Here is an 18909-nt window from a genome sequence, read left to right on the forward strand (position 1 = left end):
GCCCATTTTGTAAAAAATGTGTCCCAACTTAACAAAGCACTAATGACCCTAGATTATCACACTATACTAACTGCTTACACAAAGTCTTAATGTTAAGTAGATTCACATAGCCCATGCCAGAATAATGCTATTGGAATGACATTAACAATATTTCACACAGTCTGATTTAAAAAAACAAAAAACAAAACAAAGATAGCTACAGCTCTTAAGATCAAGAACAATACTTACTTTAAGCTGTATCACAATACTAACCAAAATCAATGTAATATTATGTATGGGTCATGCAAGTTTTATAAAGATATAAAATAGGTGAGCCAGATGGAAAAAAGAAGCCTCTAGGTTATCCCTCTGACAAAACTATTCACAGTTTAAGGCTTCTAATTTTGGTAAAAAGAAAAACAAAATCAGCCTATGATCGAAATTAGATTGCACTGTGTAGCAAAACTATTAGATTGCACTGTGTAGCAAAACTTTAATCATGCTTTTCCAAGCCACAGTTGCACTCTCTAGCTGAAGACTTTTGTCAAATGAAACTTTATAAGTCTTATCCTCTGCTGTGCTAAAGTTTAGAATGGCTAGCATTAGCTACATGTGGTAGTGCAAAGTATTTCCTTATCTGTATGAGCATCACATCATACACAAATCCACTACAGGTGACTAGCACAAATGCTTTGCTTTGGTAGAACTGTTATTTGTAAATGAAATGAAACGCAACATGTGTGAATTTGCCCGGGCTAGTTAAGTCAGTAGGGGAGGGAATTTGAAATCAGAAGTTACAGTGGAAAAAAATAAGTTATGTATTCAATTTCTTTAAGTAATTACAACTTGAATTTTATTTTGAACCCACTAACATTGGGATTTAATTTCAAATGACATATAAAATTAATTTAATGTAATTACCAACATTATTAATTCAACACAACCCAAAAAAATAAAGTTTGCAACTTAGAAGGTCTATCTTAATCAATAAATTAGAATTTTTATGTTGCAGCCATGGATTTAATCAAGTGGTGGTAAAAGGCCTGATGAATTACTTTTTAGAGTGTAGTACATTAACGTAGTTGTAAACAGCATGATAATATATTAAGTAATCCAAAGTATTCAGAATACGTTACTCTCATTGAGTAACGTAACGGAATACGTTACAGAATACATTTTGGGGCATGTATTCTGTAATATGTAGTGGAATACATTTTAAAAGTAACCGTCAGAACACTGTCTGTAAATAGTTTGAAATGTTTATATATTAAAAAAAAACTGCCTTGGCTGCATTTTTAGGTAAACAGCTGCGAAAGTAACTATATAATTAATTGTCCAACATTGGTCATTATATACTGTAATTTGCAGACAGAGTTACAGGACTCTCTCCCAGACCACAGACTCATACTCATAATACAAGTCAGAGCTTTATTAAAAAAAAAAAAAGAAAGTTGTGTTTTCAAAATTGGACATTTACTTCCAATAGTGTTAACATACTACACAGGTCATGAACAAGATTTTTTGAAATTTTCATTGTAAGTGGGCTGAAGCACTTAATTAAAAGTAGTCTAACATAAATGTAAATGCTGTAATTTGATTATTTTATTAAACTATGTAACTTGGATGGATTCGATGCTTGCGTGACGACAGAGCACACGTCTAATGTTGCTCACAGTAGTCCAAGGGACCGCTCAGGGAGTTTGTGTTTTCGCTCAGACACATGAAAAATTAGAGGGAACATTGTCCCACATCACTACACCACCAGCAGCAGTCTGCACTGTTAACACAAAGCAGGTTCAGTCCATGGATCCCTGTTGTTAACATCAAATTCTGTCTCTACCATCTGCACCATTCAAGCAGAAATTGAATTTCCTCAGACCAAGCTACATTCTTCCAATTTTTAAATGCCTAGTTTTGGTGAGCCTATACCCACTGCAACCTCAGACTTCTGTTCCTGGCTGACAGCAGGGGGAACCAGTGTTTTCTGCTGTATTTGCGCATCCAGCTCACAGACATGTTGAGCATACTAACATTTATTTCTGCTAATCACAATTGGACAGGATGACTGCTAATTTAGCCATGCATTTACATACTATAACATTTACATGATTGTTGGTGCTAGAGCTAGTTTTAAAATTTATAAAACTGCTGATGTTCAGTGACCACCTGCTATATGACAAAAAAAGTTGATTAGAAAGGTTAGAGTCCAATAAATAAGTTTTATATCTGTACAATATTATGCAGTTAGATCTGTAAGAATGTGACCAATGACTTAGTATATGACCACAATAGATTAAAAAACAACAACAAAAAAAAAAAACAAGATTTAACTGAAGTTCAAACTTTCAGCTTTTATTCAGGGGTTTAACAAATGTAACAACTAGCAAAGTCTATAGCACTCTTGATGATGTCAGTCTACAATCCTGACATGTGTTCATTAATGTGAACAAAGGATTAACAACAAGGTACAAGTCCTTATAATCCTTATATTTAAAATTATGCTAGTTTGTCCAATTACAAAGATGGTAATGACCCAAATTTTTATGACCCAACCTGTAAAATGTTCCAAAACAAACAAATAAATAGGTGTAATGTCTAACACAAAAAACTGACGTCTTACAGAAAAATCACATCAATTCTTTTTTTTTCCATTTTTCATGAAAAGAAGAGTAATCGGTCCTGAAAAATGTTTCATAATGACAACAAATGAAAGGAACAGAGAAAAGCTGTAGCCTCTGATGTTTGTACTTTGCATGCTTTTTTTCTTTCTGTTTTTTTGTTTGTTTGTTTTTTGGAGGGGGTGGGGGGGTACTGTTCAATGTATGGTTTTTGTTCCGTATTCAAATCTATAAACATCCACACCTACTGTATGTAGTAGACATGTACGTGTATATTGTGTGATTTGTAAATCTCTCTGTGTTTGTGCAACTTTCCCCTTGAGCACGCTATTAGGCATGTTAGTAGCACTGTGTGAGACAGCTCAAAAGAAGCAACAGAAGGCACATTTGGTGTGTGGTGCTGCCTTGCTCATCAGTTGTGGCAAGCTGCTACATCCTGTTAAACCTTTGTTTCCTGGATGTTAAACTCAAAGCTTCCCAAGTAAAGGCAAGAGAAGTAAATAAACATATTTGGGTTCAATAAAAACCATGAATTGGCTGAGTTTTGGAAATCCAAAAGGTTTCCATCCAAGCATTCCTACTACCCACGAGGGCATCAGGACACACTGGGCAGGTTTCATCAGATGTTCAAACTCATGTTTCAAAAATACCATGTAAAGTCCAATATAAAATGGGATTAGGTAGTCTGGCACTGTTATTGTTCATCATTCAGGAAACCACACATGAGGCTTTCCTTTAGTCTGGCTGGGAGAAGTGACTTGCAGACAGGCCCAGCCAAACGCACCTTACTTACTTGCATCCTTTCTCTGAATAAACGTACTTAGTGCCTGACTATGTAAGTTTATTCAGGGAAAAGATGCAAATTCCTAGTAAATGGACTGAAACTTGTATAGCACCTTCCTACTCTATTTGAGCACTCAAAACATTTTCTTGCCTTATTATGCATGCGCTTTTTTAATAACTAAACACACTCAAACCCTGATGAATGCATCAGGGACTCAGCAACTTGCCCAAAGATATTTTGACATGCATACTGCAGGAGCTGGGGTTCAAACTACCAACCAATAATGACAGAAGACCAGTTAAGAAAAGGACAAGCCCTTAGAGACCATCTATGCTTGAAATTTATTGCCATGTATGGACGGTGTTATAGAAAGAGGAACTTCTGTGTCTGTTTTTAGCCATCTAAGATGTACCATTTACTGTAATCGATGTATTTGATCTGTAATTGACGCAAGAAGAGGCGTTAACCCTGATGTTACAAAATCATTTTCAAGTGTATTCTTAGCAGGAGACGTGTGCTGATGTGATGCTGCATACTTCTTCTCCTGCGTGTGTTTTAATAAACTCATTGTTTGATTGCACTCTCTGTTGGTTTGTTTCATTGCTCAACATTTTCGAACTTGTGACAGTAGACTACCTATTCTTCTCCTTGACCTACAGCTGCTCCCTCACTGCTGCTGAAATGACAAGAAAACTTTCAGTCACCATTTTCAGCCAGGTGCTTTGGTTTTGTTACCACTGGTGGATGGCTTAGAACTTTGTTTTGGGGTCCTTGAGCAGAGTTGACACAGGTTAGGAAATTAAAACCCAGGTCAGGAAGAAAGAGTCCTGAGCATGTACAGTAATTTCAATACGTTAAAAAAAATTTGTTTTTCTGGAAAGACTTGTGCTATGAATCTGTGAGTCCTGAATCTTGTGGCTCTGCTGTCATGACTTTGGTATCATCCACTTACAGTCCCTAAGAGGAGAGGTTGTGTCAACATGCAGTTCCATGGGTAAAATCCAGAAGTGTGATAAGCAGAGGTGTGGACTCGAGTCACATGACTTGGACTCGAGTCAGACTCGAGTCATTAATTTTATGACTTTAGACTTGACTTGAAAAAATGTTCTAAGACTTGTGACTTGACTTGGACTTTTACACCAATGACCTGGGACTTGAATTGGACTTGAACCGGTTTACTTGAAAAGACTTGATATTTTACCCCAAATATAAAATTTAACATGCATATTATATAGAGATTGAAAATGTGACGTCATTCACGGGTAGAACCGCAAAGGATTCTGGGAACTCGTGGCAAGAGGTACTAGCGCACGCAGGCTTTCAATTGAAATCAGTTACACAGCGATAAAAAGAAACACAAAAATGTCAAGAAGCTGTTGTATTATTAACTGCAATAGCCGGTCGCATGACAGCCACGGGAAGCCGACGGGTAAAGAGATCGGTTGTTATCGGATTACGTCGTTGAAGAGAAATTGTTCGAGCCATGTTTCCGAAGTAACAAAGAGGCGACGGGTGGCCTGGATTGCAGCCATTCGAAGACCAAATATAACGTCCCAGAACACTCCAGCTCACAGGTTAGTCTGCTCCAAGCATTTCCACAAAGGTCAGTCTGCTGTTGTAGTTAATGCGTCATTTTCATAACATAATTGGTGATATAGGTTACAAGCAAGTCTGGCGCTGAACAGAAATTGTCGCGCTATGCTCCTTTATTTATTGTGCATAAATAGTGAATTGTCCTGACACAATATTGCGTTTCGCTTCTGTTATTATGGTACATTGACAAAAACATATACTTTTATTCACAGGGTAAAACAGTTGTTTTGTATCACTAATTGCCCAGTGCGATTACAGCATACAATATTATTGTCACTGCTACATTTCTGTAACGCGAACCAGAAATTATTTCCACTGCTAATTAATTACCATTGAGCTCAAAGGTCCTATTAATAAACGGTTAACGAATGTGTATTTATGACGACGATTTGTGAGACTGGTAAACTTATGATAGGTACGATGGTCTTTACTTTCTACACAGTGCATTTCAAGGTCCTGCACCCATCCGTCGGTAAACTGTACCTGGGCTTGTTGCAGTGACTGGAAGTTACTAAACTTCACGAGTGTATGCACTCACTCCAAGAAGCGTATAATTATAAATATGCATATAAATATGCTAGGATGAGATAGCTGACTTCATCTAACTAGCAAATGTTGTCCAGGCTACGTTGGTGATGCAGTTTTTTTTTAAAATGTGTATGATATTTTTGTCATGCGATTTTAAAGCCGGTCCTACAACCGCATCCAAGAATAACATGCAGCTTATCTCAGAACTGTTGGTGAAAATTATTCTTGGAGCTAGGTTTAATTGAGCTGCATTTTAAAGAGGTGCAATTTCACAATTTGTGTATATTTTCTACGTTCACTATTTTGTCATGTGTTGAGAAAAACACAGATTTAAAAATTACATGGTCTAATATTTACATTTAGCATATAACTGCAACATTCTTTTTTTCGTTTTTTTTTTAAAGACTCGAAAGGACTTGAAATTCAAAATTTCAGACTTGTGACTTTACTTGGACTTTTACACCAGTGACTTGAGACTCGACTCTGACTTGCCTGACATTACTTGAGACTTGACTTGAGACTTGAGGATAAAGACTTGAGACTTGCAAAACAATGACTTGGTCCCACCTCTGGTGATAAGCACACCTAAACCATGACGCGTTTGCTGGTGCAAGCTGATTACGGTCCAAGTAAAGAATGAGATTAATAAACGGTTTTGTCCTGACTAGTTCCCACTAGTCTTCACTTCCTTTGCCAAGGACCCTGTGTCATGGGGTAACCCCTGCCCTCTAGAGGACTAAGGCTGCATATAGCCCACAACATGCTAGAAAAGCAATTTCTATTTCATTACATCTCGCCGGCAAAACAGAATTGATGTTTTAGTTGTGAATGAAAGGTTAATGCTGATGTTGACCATTCCTTGATTATTTTGTTTTAAGTCCTAATCCTTCTAAGCATTTCCTAAGTTATTTTCATACTATAAAAAGTATGCAGTGAGCCCATTCATTCAAAACCATTTATTTCAAAGTTAGACTATCAGTATTACCAGAATGTTTAAAGGTTTCTCTGCTCCATGTTGCCACCATCTTGGAGATCCAGACTGTTGAACAAAAAACGGTAAATTCCAAGCCTCTTTATAGTAGGGGGAGTTTTTAAAAACTAAAAATAGTCTTTTAATCAGTGTGATTAACTTCTCTATTTGTGATTTTTGTGTAAAAGCTTCAGAAGAGATAAATAAAATATTTTTTGTCTTGTGTTTTGGGTAAAAATATTTAGAACAACATTGATTCTAATATACATCTAATATACATATATAATTAATCAATTTTAGTATATACATATACTAAAATTGATTCATGCTTGCATGGTTTCTTCTGGGGGAGGGCCTTAAGCTTCATAAGCTTGAGTTAATTAGAGGGAGTCAAAGGCTAGGCCCAATAGCCATGGGCCTAGCCTTTGACATTTTATTTAGTTTATTTATACTTTACAGATTTCATTTTTTCTTTTCTTTCTTTCTTTTTTTTTTTTTTAACAATTTTAAGTTTCTGTGAAGGTCCTGGGAAGCATCTCCCTCACTAAGGTGAAGCGCACACCCACAACGTCTGACAGGAAGTTTTGATTTTGTTATGCTTTTGTTTTGAAGTCCACTAACCACACTCTCTCTTTCAAGGTCAGCTTCCTGAAGATTCATGGAGTGCACACATTCCATAATGATGTTCACCTGATTGAAGTTCCCCAATTATCCGCTGTTAGTGGGGTAAACCATCAGATGAGAGTTGAGGGCGGGAGTGGGCTTAATCTTCAGTTTGATTTGATTTAATTAGTTTGCATATTATTTAGCTGGGGTGTGTTTGTAGTCAAATATATGTGAGGTGTGTTAAAATAACTGCAGTGTTTCACTGTATATGTTTATTTGGATCTAGACTGTGTCAGGGGAAATCTTTTAAATTATATTGGTGGTGGTATGTCTGGTGCCTATTTAAATGGCCTGCATTTGTATAGCGCTTTTCTAGTACCTAAGGACCCCAAAGCGCTTCACACTACATTCAGTCATTCACTCATTCACACACACATTCACACACTGGTGATGGCAAGCTACATTGTAGCCACAGCTGCCCTGGGGCGCACTGACAGAGGCGAGGCTGCCGGACACTGGCGCCACCGGGCCCTCTGACCACCACCAGTAGGCAAACGTGGGGTTAGTATCTTGCCCAAGGATATTTGGCATGCAGCCAGGAGGCAGCCTGGGATCAAACCACCAACCTTCTGATTAGTGGCTGACCTGCTCTGCCACCTGAGCTACAGCCACCCGTGCTTTTGCTTTTGCCGCACCAAAACTCTGGAACAGCTTGCCGATTGATGTCCGTGCGTCGGAATCCACCCAATCCTTTAAATCACGTTTAAAAACCCACCTGTTTAAGCTTGCCTTCCAAACAACTTACTTTTTAACTTTTCCCCGGTTCATGTTTGTTGCCACGTCACCATCTTATAACTGTATTTTCTTTTGCTGATAATTATATTTTCCTGGTCCTTTACTGCTGTAACCCCGCAAATGTCTGTGAAGCACTTTGATGTAACTGAGACTTTTAAATGTGCTATAGAAATAAAATTGAAACTGAAACTGTCAGTGTGAGCCAAGTTTTCCCTATGGTTGTATAGGAACAGGAAACAACTAAAAAAAGGTCAAGCTAAACAAAGGTAGTTATAGGGCACAAGGCATGTTATGCCCAGGGCATTATGGCATGTGACTGTGAAGTAAAGTTTCCAACTGAGCATTGGATAGTCATCATCAGCAGATGAAGTTTTTCTCACTCTGAACAAGGTCACTGCAGCTCGGACCAGGGCACGTGTTGTGTCAGACAAAGTTCTGATAACTTCTAATCTGAAGGTTTCCCCATTGAAATGATTAATGTAGCAAATGAGTCTTTCTTCTTTATAATGACTACCTGTTTTGAGTATCCCGGGAGCCCTATCAAGAAGGTTGAGGGATAGTCAAGAGGACTAGTTAAAATGATGGGTAGCCATTTTAACAGAGAAAGAATCAACATTAATCATCTGGTAAACATGTGTCCTAAATTTATTAAAATTGCACAGTTGGAATAGGCTGCTTTTGACTGGCGTAACCTTGGGACACCAAAACATTTGCAAAAAACCTTCTGAAATATTATAGAAAAATATACCTACATGGTCTGAATGGAAAACAGTTGGTAGGGTGAGGGTAAATGATTAGTCTGAATGATTAAAAAAAATAGTGGAAAACCCAAAAGACTGAAAACTTTCTGTATGCATTTTATATTTGAAGCATTAATGAGAAGTAGAAAATAAGTTTTGTAAGGTTTAGGTGAAGGTTTTCTGGATTTTCTGCCTGCACTCACAAACTCATTCAGGTAGTTAAGGGAAGAATATTTCTTACTTACTAAGGAGACTTGAAACTCACATAATGGGTCTCATTTGGGGTTTACAAGTTTGCCAAATGAACTCTTGGCTGGATCCACAGTGAGCACAGAGCTTCAAATGCTGATGTTGTGCAAGGTTTGATTTGTGCAAGCCTTTTTTTCTAAGAGGATGCCCTATTTTTTTCTTGTTTTTGATGTATGTATTTAGCACATCACTGGTGGCGCCAGGAGGCATTTGTATAAATACAAGGATAGCTTGAAGCGGGATGTTTTCATAACTTCTAAAAGGCCAAAACTTCCTCATCTTTGCTTTTATCTCAAAGACTTCATGAAGATTGCTCCAAAACAATGAAATATGGATTGAAGGATTAGGTTGCTGATATAATAAGAGAATCGAATTTATGAAACTGAAAAAAAGAGAAAAAGGTACAATACAAAAAGGGTACTTTTTTGTATTGTACCTTTTTCTCTTTAATACTCTTTTCATTTTATTTGTCTGCTCTGTTATGATCACTTATATAGAATCGGGAAAAAGTCTTTAAACCCGCATTTTTTTCCAAGACAATAATCACTTGAAGATGTTTCATATAATTTAAAATTCTAAGTCATGAAGCTAGTCATTCGAGTTGGCTGTTACAGCCTTTGTTGAATATTACATCGCACATCACAACATGACCTCTTGGTCATGACTCCTTAGAGAACCTCATGTTCTACAACTCACTTTCCCCCTGCTTTGTATATGCTGAAACTTTAACTTGTTTTTCATTTAGAAGAAAAAAACAGAATAATACTTTTCAAAAAACCTGAATAACTTTTTGCAGTTTAACCCAATTTAAGAGCATGCTTTAATTTATCGCAGTTTTCCAGAAGCTTATATCTTGATCTTAAGGTTTTTCCTGAAAAAAAAAGGTAATAAACTCAATACTTAGTGCTTGAATGCTCAATTTTCATGTGATTTCACTTAGATTACTTCAGAGGAGGCATGTTTTTTCTTTCTTGTTTTTCCTATAAAGAATCCTGGTGCTTTGGCAAGCTATGAGCATGCCCAGTTATTTGCATTTGAAGTGATAGTATAATCTAGTTTGCTGGATAAACAACACATAAACAAGTGGGTTAAGGAATGTTAAGCTTTCGTTTCAAGTTATTCTTAGCAAGCCAAATTTAAAATGGAGGTTTGATTGTCTATTTAAAGGCATCTGTTCCAATAAGGTATGTTGATGCTCATTAAATAACTGTAATGAACTATTCCAATATGTAATTAGTTATAGTAGCTCATATTTCCTGACTTGGTGGTCACATTAAATTTGTGGCGTTTTGAGCACTCGTAATTTAGCTGTATATATATTTGGATTTATTATCTGAGAGGTTAATCTAAGTCATATCTTGCCACTACTCTGCTTTTCACAAAGTGCATCCAAAGATATAATTTTATTGATACAGTACATATTCAATAATTTAAAAATTTATGTTTGCCACTCATAACACAAACTGTATCGCATCATTGGACCAGGGAACCCGTACAAAATGACAGATCTCCCATAATATTACGAGTCCCTTTTAAATGGTCGATATCAAAATTTAAGTCTCGCAGCAAAAAGGAAAAGTGTAGAAGATTATTATTGGACATTCAGGACAATAACTTGAAGATTGCAGTATATACACCCCAAATGGGGTAAAGTTAGAATCAACATATGCCTCAAAATGCTAAAAGTAATTTGAGACTCATTTTTAATGAACATTGGATAAATGGTCATCCTCCTACAAAAGTATAGTCTTTGCACCACTGGCATATACCTCTGTCTCAATAGGCACAAGCAATATCCAATGAGGCAGAACTTGGCAGACCAACACTGCATCCACAATAAAAAGATATCTTGCAGAACACGCTGTAATAACCACACATGTGCAGAAGTGGAGTTTCGACCATGTCTCTGGCATAGGAAAAACCCAGAATGACCTGGATATTGGCACACCTGCCCTCTGTCAGGGAGCTTTCGTTAGTCCTGACCCCTTTCAGGGTCAGGAGTAATGAAATACTGCTGTTTTCATTACTCATTACTTATATCTCCGCTATCATTACTCCTCACCCTAAGAGGTCAGGAGTAATGAAAGCAGAAATTTTAAATGCATGACAGGAAAGGAGAACCTACTGATATCCTTTCAGAAGGTCTAATTTGCTAATGAATTTGGCAGACCCTACCCTATTCATGCAATTGTCCATGTGTGGGACATAACCAGGGTGTAAGGTGCCCCCAGATTCATTGGAGGATGTACACTTGGAGGCAGGAATGGCAAAGGAGGAATTTATTTACTAAAAAATACTGATAGTGAGGCAGCACAGGTTGGTGGTATGAACAACCAAAAAGAAACTTGTACAAAGAAACTGTAGCAGTCGCAAGGTAACGTGAAGGGGACCAGAGGTTTAACACTCTACACCAGCTACACATCTAAAGATGAACAACCTAGCCCCTAAAAAACCCTCCTTAAATGGCCATTTTACTCTTCTGTCGAGACATTGGTTGCATTAAGAGCCCCTGGTTAGAGAATCTGAGTGCTCTCGTGGGGGATGTATAGGTCAAGGAGGTCGATTAAGTAACTGGGTGCAGTGTATAAAAGGATTTTAAAAACGATACAGTATTTGACGGGGAGCCAATGAAGGTTGGCGAGGGTGGGTGTGACATGGTCATGTCTTCTGGTTTTCACCACTGCAGCCACTTGCTTGTCTAATTTGAGAGAACTATCCAGCACTACTCCAAGGTTTCTGACAGTAAACAAAAGATGACTGGCATAGGATCCCAAGGTATCCGATAGCTGTTTCAAGAGCATGTAACTGTCAAAGATGATAATTTCTGTTTTGTTTTCATTAGGGGTGAACGGGGACTGGAGATCCAAATCCAGAGGAAAATAGATTTGGATATCATCCGCATAACAATGGAAAGAAATATTATGATTTCTGAAAATTTGTCCCAGGGGTAGCAGATACAAGGAGAACAGCATAGGACTTAACACAGACCCCTGGGGCACACCACAGCAGAGGGGTGTGGAGGAGGAAGAATGATTCCCCATAGAGACAGAGAAAGTCCTCCCAGTTAAGTATGATTTGAACCATGAAAGTACTTTGCCTTTAAGACCAACTACATGTTCAAGCTTTGAAAGGAGGATGTCGTGATCAACTGTATCGAATGCAGAGGACAAGTCTAAAAGAACTAAAACCACAGGTTTTAAAGCCTTTACTTTAAAATATATATATATTCGACCTTAATCTTACAGAGAATGTGATGATTTTGTGGATAATTAAAGTCAGTCAAATATCCACAAACACAACAAGCTGAAAGTCAGTGATGCTGCTTGGTTTGCAGTCCTGAATATCACGGCACAAGAAGGATTCACTGCACTGTTAATGTTAGCTATGTTATATTGCTGCCTCTGTTCGGTGGTGTCGAGCCAAATGGACTTTAACGTGTGTTTGAACGAGCTGACGGTTCACTCGTTAAGCTGAAAGAAAGATGCTTTAATCACAGGAGTCACACATGTGTCCACTGTACCATCTGGGAACTCTTCTTGTTTCGTAATAACACAAACACTAAATCCTCCCTCTCTTGTGCTGTTTTGTAGCAGTGTATACACCTGAGACTGTTACCTGTCTGTCTGTCCTGCACTTCCTCTCTGTTTCTTTCTCTCTGATTGTGTAATAAAAGTATGAACATTCATTTATAAGTCACACTTGTGTTTGAATCCTGCAGCTTATCACACATTTGATTTCCATGTGTGACAACTGCAAGTGTCCAGAGTGAGGACAGACTGAGGGACACACTGCTGCACATCATCTGTGAGGCTTTGCACCCCTGATGATCCACCAGGACAAACTCAGCAGTGTGTGAGGAAGAGGAGGAGGAAGAGCCAGCAGCAGCTGACAGATGGAGAGAATAGACAGACTGTTCCCTGTTTGTGAAGGACTGCTAGGAAACTTTAACATAACTAATTGTCTGTCCTGAATCAGTCTTATTAGGTAATGTTCAAATAATTTTATCATCCCAGTGTTTTCAGTGTGGGAGAAAGTACTCGGGGCCTTCAAGTTACACACTTGAACCTAAAGGTATGTATCAGCAGCAGAATGGAGCTAAAAATAAATGTTTGTTTCAGTTCTATGAAGCTTTGAGTATTTTGGATTGGTAGTACTGCTGTGTTTGTTGCATCATACTGCTGTAATTGTTTATATGCTTTATATATTCTAAGGTAAGTTGATCTAGTGTTACATCATATTCTATAAGGATGTTATGTGTTTGTATACTTTCTGCCCAGTTTGACCCATTTAGCAGAAGTCAGCCTGTTTAAGGCTCTGATGTCTATTCTGTTTGACTTAAAGCAGTTATGACAAGGTCTGATTTTCTCACCCAATAAAGGAATATTTCATATATCAGTCTACTCTTCATTTTATCAGAAACAGTTATCACAGCTTGTACATTTTCTTTTTATAAATATATGTAAGCAATGAGCCAAATTTAGTAATGCCAACATACTGAAGGAACAACATTTGTCTCTTATACTGTATATGCTGAGCAGGATCAATGTCCACAAGGCTGCAGGTCCTGATGGCATCCCCGGGCGTGTTCTCAGAGCGTGTTTTGGGGAGCTTGCAGGAGTGCTCACAGACATATTCAATCTGTCCTTGGCCCACGCTGTGGTACCGGCCTGCTTCAAATCCACCTCCATCGTCCTGATACCCAAAAACTCCAACCCATCTTGCCTCAATGACTACCGCCCAGTAGCACTCACCCCCATCATCACTAAGTGCTTAGAGCAGCTGATCCTAGCACACTTCAAATCCTGTCTCCCCCCCACCCTGGACCCCCACCAATTCGCATACCACCAGAACAGGAGCACAGAGGATGCAGTCTCCATCGCACTGCACTCTGTCCTCTCACACCTGGACAACAACAACACCTACGTCAGAATGCTGTTTATAGACTTCAGTTCAGCATTCAATACAATCCACCCCTCACAACTCATCAGGAAACTGACAGACCTGGGCATCAGTTCCCTCATCTGCAAATGGTTACTGGACTTCCTGACCAACCGCCCCCTACATGTCCGGCTGGATAACCACTGTTCATCTACAATCATGATGAACACCGGTGTACCACAAGGCTGTGTGATGAGCCCTTTCCTCTACTCCCTCTTCACCCACGACTGTAGACCTGCTGATGGTTCCAACACCATCATTAAGTTTGCAGATGACACCACAGTGATTGGCCTCATCAGTGACAACGATGAGGCCGCCTACAGGGAGGAGGTGGATCGTCTGGCTGAGTGGTGCGACAGAAACAACCTGCTGCTTAACACCGAGAAGACCAAGGAGCTCATCGTGGACTACAGGAGGAATGCTGACCCACATCCACCCATCCACATTAAGGGGACGGCTGTGGAGCGTGTGAGCAGCTTCAAGTTCCTGGGAGTCCACATCTCCGAGGATCTCACCTGGACGACCAACTGCTCCAAGCTGGTCAAGAAGGCTCACCAGCGCCTCTTCTTCTTGAGGACTCTGAGGAAGAACCACCTGTCCTCAGACATCCTGGTGAACTTCTATCGTTGCACCATCGAGAGCATCCTGACCAACTGTATAACAGTCTGGTATGGGACCTGCTCTGCCTCGGACCGGAAGGCGTTGCAGAGGGTCGTGAAAATTGCCCAGCGCATCGCCGGAGCACCACTTCCTGCCATAAAAGACATCTACAGGAAGCGGTGTCTGAAAAGGGCTGGGAAAATCATCAAAGACCCCAGTCACCCATCACATGGACTTTTCACCCTCCTGCCCTCTGGGAGGCGCTACAGGAGCCTCCGGACTAAGACCACCAGGTACCGGAACAGCTTCTTCCCCACAGCTGTCAGACTCCTGAACTCTGCCTCCTGACATCTGACCCACATTAACACATGGACTGAACATACACACACCCACAATGGACAACTGTACCCTCAAACACACAATAATAACATGGACTGAACCACCACTCACAACCACTAGCACTTTATATAGCCTCTGTAGGAATTATATCTCACTTATCTTAACTGCACTACTGTATAGCTCTGTGTAAATAATCATTCTGTACATTCGATAATTTTTAACCCTACAACTGTTTACAACTTGCATAGTTCCCATTTCTGTATAGCTGTATATCTCAGATTTCTGTGGAGTTATTTATTTCATATTCTGTATAGTTTTTCATATTTATATCCTGTTCATATCCTGTACATAGCTTGTACTCACTACAGCCTGTACATACTTATAGTTATAGAATATTCACAACATACTTCATACCGTGTACATTATAACATGCCATAATAGACCCATTTCTGTAATATACTCACATATCTATATTATTGCTAATATATATTGTAATATATCTATATCACTAAAGCACTTCTGGATGGACGCAAACTGCATTTCGTTGCCCTGTACCTGTGCATGTGCAATGACAATAAAGTTGAATTCTATTCTATTCTAATTCTATATATGATACACCTATATATGCACTGTCAAAGATACTTGTCTTTGAGTGAAGATTTAAGGTGTTAAGACATATAAATAACTGCAACTTGAATCTGTACTGAGGCTCAGTATTTGACACAGAGTTCATGTTCACTGCTGTAATAGCTAATAATGATTAATATAATAAATATAATATTGGCCATATTATATTTACATTACCAAAGTGATATGACTTTAGTCTCATCAACAACATCAGCTAATTCTTATTTACTAACTAATCTTAAATGACTGTTCAGTACAGAAATGAAGCCCAAAAATCATGTTTTACTGTCCTGTGGTCTCAGCCTAAAATACTTATCAAATCACGCAAAGCTCTTGTAGAAACAAACAAACAAATGAACAAAATATGTTCTCCTTCATTTCTGTCAAAACAAGTTGTATGACACGTTTCCAGCGGTTAGTATCATGGTTGCTAGGCAACCTGGGAAGCGCGACGGAGACTAGACTGTCCCATACAGACAAACATGTTGTTTATTTTGCAAATCGAGCTCAACACTGCCCCTACCGTCCTGGAGCACTTCCGTTGTGTTTTGGAATTTGCATGTGTTTTGGAGTTTGCAAGTGTTTTGGAGTTTGCATGTGTTTTGGATTTTGCAAGTGTTTTGGAGTTTGTACGTGCTTTGTCTCTAGGGGCCACCGTAGTTGGTAAATAAGTTTTGAAGTAAAAATGTGGATTCTACTTCAATAAAAAGGATCAAGTAATATTAAAGAAATGTTTAGATTTTCATTTTACATGATGTCCTAATTAAATGTAACTTTGGAAATGATAATAATAATTTTTTTCATTGGATGACATTAATCACATAACTAATAATCTTTTAAGGAGAAATAAGGTTTGCATCTTGCAGTAAATTATTTCCAGGGTTGCCAAGAAGCCCACTCCATAGTTCACGGATGTAAAATACGTTAATATGTATGATGAGAGCTAAATATCTCAACTTGTGTGCAGGAAAGGATATGAGAACTTTCTGTATGCATTCCTTTACTGTTCACACGACTGTGCTTTTTCTGCTGTTGGTAATTATAGCTCCTTTGAGTAGTCAAATGTGTAATGTCATGGCAAAAGTTTATCATCCATATTACTTGCAAAGATTTAGCAAAGATTAAGTGAGGCAGAAAAGACTTTTAATTTGGGAGCTCATTTGGTTTATGCTTGAGTTGTAAGTTCACAGCAGAAAGTTTTAATGCACTCAATGAAAGGATTTTCACAGCCTCTAAAACATACGGAGTAGACCTCTTGTGCTTTTGCGAGTTCTTGTGTAAAATCCTAGATGCAATATGCAAAATACTAAAATGTAGAAATATCTTTTTTTTTCATTATTTATTTATTTTTTCATTATTCATTTATTTATTTTCATGTCTTTTTTTGTCTTGCAAAGTCAAATTTTACAACTTCACGAGTGTTCCTCTCTTGGGAACAGCTAATCTTCGCCAGTTGGTTGTTTGTGCTGTCAGTTCTACTGCAAGGCCTGTGAATCTGGAGGTGCTACGAAGGAGACAATGGGATGTCAGTGATGGAGCTATTCAGACGATAATCATGGGGAATGTGAGGTGTTTCGACAATAAGATGGACAAGCTTGGTGAGAAAATTGAGCCCCAGAGGCAACATCACAAGTAGAGGTTGATGTGTTTCATGGAGCATTGCAGCACTGCAGGAAGACAATGCCACACTCACACTTTCTAGACCACAATGTGCCCGTACCTGGCTTCAGGACTCCCGGGCAGACAGGCACATCAATCTGGTATAATGCCAGATATGTTACCTGTTGCACTGCATTCATATTGCCCAGCAAGGGAATTTGTCATTGCTGTTGTTGTTAGAATTTGAATCAGCACACTTTTTGGACTTTTTGGATCTAGACAATTATCTGCACCACGTACTAGATGTGCAGCTGAAGACTCTGTTACCTAAAAATCTCCTTCCTGGTCTTGAGAGTGCTCTGACAGACAACTCTGGAAGAGTTTGATTCCCTGTCCAACCTCTTTATGGTCCAGGTATTGCCTCATGCTGCCAATAGTGACAGTCAGACCCAAGCCAAATGCAAAACTAGTAAAAGAAAAAAATAGTCAAAATAGATCAGGATGGAAAAAACATCAGCGGCCTCTGCAAGCAAAGCCCTTTCTGTTTTGCAAGTCGTCTCATTGTTGCCACTCTAGTGAAGCTGTTGTTAATGTAGAAAAACCAAAGAAGTTGAAACCAATTAACACCTGCCTCTGCTACTTAACTCACCAGATCAATATGCCAAATGTGTAATTGACCTTGGTGCTATACTTTGCCATTATATATTTTTATTGAGTTGTCAGTTAATAGCTATTACTTCTTAATATCCATCCATCTGTCCATTTTCTACTTATCTGTTTTAGGGAGTGCTGGACTCTATCAGCTGTCATGGGACCAAACCGAAACAAAAGACAGTATTCTTCAAAATGATCACAAAAAGTTGTAATTTGTTGTGTCAAATACACTGTTTAACAAAGGCAACTCACATGTCTGCATGGCAGGATAAATTGCAAGTGAATCCCAGCAGGACAGAACAAATGAAGTGCCAACAACACTTTTAAAGTCTGGAAACACTGGGGCCAGATAATACCAGTTGAAAGAGATAATCACCGCCTCGCCTATCAGGTAACAGAAACACAAGCAACAGAAAGTTAGAGTCATACTTTTCCACTTGCTTGCTTTTCATGAATGCACCCAACCAGCATTTTTATCAGCTTTCTTATTAATTCAGGCAATTTTTATATATTCTCTGAAATTTTTAAAGTTAATAAAAGTGAAAATAAGAATAAACAATCTCCTTGAGACTGTTTTTCTACTGATCCATCAGTAAAACCAGGAGCCTTGTCAGCATTTTTTTACAGGGCAGATGAAAGATAATGGAGAAAGAATAAAAAAGACCTTGTAAAGCTGCTCTCAGTTCACTGAGAATAATTTGTAGTTATGACACATTCTCTTCTATCATCGTCGCTTAAGTTTGGCTTGAAAATGTCAAGAGTGGCCTAGTCCAATTAAGAAGCAGTCTTCTACATTCTCTGTTAATTCTCATTTCAGGCACTGGTTTTCTGAATAGGCTGACAAATTACATTTTGTCCTCGGTGATTCATTCTCTTCCTCTTCTTTTGTTGTTCTCTCAAACTGTCTCTAGCCCTCCCTCCACGTCTCTGCCCCTCTCTCCTTGTCTCTCATTATTTCAAATGAAATGAGGAATGTGCACTGCATATTTGAATAAATTAAAGGGCTTATTTAAAAACATTTCTTAACCTGATTAGCTAGATCATTAGGCTATCCAGAGGGATTTGTGCTGTACGGTTTGATCCGAGCAAGTCGACAACCACTCTTTGAAGGTCAGTATGCAGGAAAGGAAGCTCTGTGTCATCGGCTCACATGCTCCATAATTTATTTTCTGTCCAGTTTCCTACTGAGATGACACCCTTCCTATCTGTATACTGTCTCTATCTGCCGACTCATTACTTTTTACAATAACCAGTCTACGTGCCTTCTGTACAGGACTTACAGAAAAAGTA

This window comes from Aulonocara sp. 'chitande type north' Nkhata Bay, linkage group LG15, assembly GCF_057382095.1.
Source record: "Aulonocara sp. 'chitande type north' Nkhata Bay isolate Kocher_YH1m ecotype deep benthic linkage group LG15, A_spYH_male_GT1.1, whole genome shotgun sequence".
NCBI classification, from domain to species: Eukaryota; Metazoa; Chordata; class Actinopteri; order Cichliformes; family Cichlidae; genus Aulonocara; species Aulonocara sp. 'chitande type north' Nkhata Bay.